This window comes from Octopus bimaculoides, chromosome 19, assembly GCF_001194135.2.
Source record: "Octopus bimaculoides isolate UCB-OBI-ISO-001 chromosome 19, ASM119413v2, whole genome shotgun sequence".
Classification (NCBI taxonomy): Eukaryota; Metazoa; Mollusca; class Cephalopoda; order Octopoda; family Octopodidae; genus Octopus; species Octopus bimaculoides.
In genome coordinates this window covers 44958366-44960471 of record NC_068999.1, presented here as the reverse complement: position 1 = coordinate 44960471, position 2106 = coordinate 44958366, and positions in this window count along the sequence as shown.

Sequence of the window (2106 nt, the reverse complement as noted above, 5' to 3'; positions counted from 1 at the left end):
TATATATATACATATATACATATGTATGCATATACGTATGCATGCATACATATATATAAATGTATGCTTATATATGCATGTTTGCGTATACGTATAGATGTATGCATTTTTTTCATATATGTATATGTATATATAATTATATATGCATGCATGTATGTATATATGTATAGATGCATGTATAACATTTCATAGGTAAATCGACTGCTACACCTCTTATATATGATTGTGGATCGCTCTTTACGTTTCCTTGCATTTCAATATATGTTTGTTTTTGTTAGTTATTGTTTATATTTATATCTATGTCCCTATTTACTTTATTCTATTCTATTTTATTTCATTTCATTTAACCAGCAAAGAAATCACAACATAGAATAATGGTTTGAAGAAGGGTAAACATGAGCAAAGTCTTGTCTGCAACGTTCTGCTAATACGAAGTCTATAATTACAGCAGCTCGCCTCAGAAACTGAATTGAAAGGCTGTGTAAGAGAGTAATGTTTGATTGGCTAGTCGGGAATAACTGCCAAGACAATTTTGACCTCCCGTAAACATGTTAACCTTCTGCTAATGATGTAATATTATTGCTTGGTCGATGGAGCATATAAATCAAGGTCTTTATGAAATGAAAGGAAACAGGCGACAGAGATTAGTTAAAGCAAGAGACGGGGAGAGACAAGGAGAAAGAGAGAGGGTGAGATAGAGAGAGAGGGGAGGAAGGAAAGAGGGGTATGAGAGAGGAGGAGAGATATGGGAAAAGAGAGAGAGGGGAGGAGAGTAGAATGGAGAGAGTGGAAAAAGAGAGGAGTAAGAGAGAGGGGGAAGAGAAAGGTTGGAGAGAGTGGCGGGAGAGAGAGGAGAGAGAGAGAGAGGGAGGAAGAGAGAAGGGGAATGAATAGGAAGAGAGAGAGGGAGGAAGAGAGAAGGGGAAGGAATAGGAAGAGAGAGAGGGAGGAAGAGAAAAAGCTGGAGAGAGAAGAGAAGGAGAGAGAGGGATAAGAGAGAGGAAGAAGAGAGAGAGAGAGGAAAAGGGAGAGGGTATACTGTGAATGTGGGTGGAGGAGGAAGAGGAGGAGAAAAATAACTGAGAATGAGAAACGGGAGAGAGAGAGAGAGAGAGACTGAGGGAGAGAGACAGAAAGAGAAACAAGAGGGAGATAGAGGGAGAAGTGGGAGACAGAGAGAAGTGGGAGACAGAGAGAGAGAGAGAGAGAGAGAGAGAGAGAGAGAGAGAGAGAGAGAGGGAGAGAGAAAGAAGAGGAAGAGAGAGAGAAAGAAGAGAGAGAGAGAGAGAGAAAGAAGAGACTGAGAGACAGACAAGGAAAGAAAGACAGTGTATGTAAGAGAGATTCAGTGTGGGTGTGTATGTATGTTTATATAGAAGAGTGAGTGTGTATTAAAAACAGTGTATGTGTGTGTGTAAAATAGAGGAAGAAAGAGTAAACAAAAGTCTATGCCAGTGAGAATGTCAGTTTGCGTATATGAAATGAAATCTGTTTGAGAGAGAGAGAGTGTGTGTGAGAGAGAGTGAGAGAGAGGGGAGAGGAAGAGAGAGTGAGAGTATGTATGTAGGTATAAGAGTAAAAGAGAGACAGATGAAAAGTTAGGGTTTGCGTACAAGAGAGACTGTGTCTGTGAGAGGGTGTATGTAAGGAAAAGTGAAAGTGTGTGCGTAGCAGAGAGGGAGAGAAAGAGAGAAAGAAAGAGGGAGAAGGTGGGAGAGAGAATATCAATGAGGGAGAGTATACAAGAATTATCAGAGAAGACGTGTATATGTAGGAAGTGGGGAGAGAGAGAGACTTGAATGAGGAATTAGAGCTGTAGGAGGAGGAGGAGAATGAAGAAAAAGGAGGAGAGAAGAAGGAGATGATGGCGATGATGATGATGATGATGATAAGGAAGAAAGGTAGCTAGGAATGGTAAGTGGCGGGAGACTTCGTGTCGCAAAAATCGGTGCCATTCGACCGAGAAACATCTTGCTTCCAAATTAATTTGAAAAAAATCACACTGTGATATTTCATCGTTGAATGAAGAACGAGGTATCGAAGGAGACGAGTGCAGGAAGGTGGTAGTGGTGGTGCTGGCGTTGAGGTTGGCGTTAGCGTTTGCGG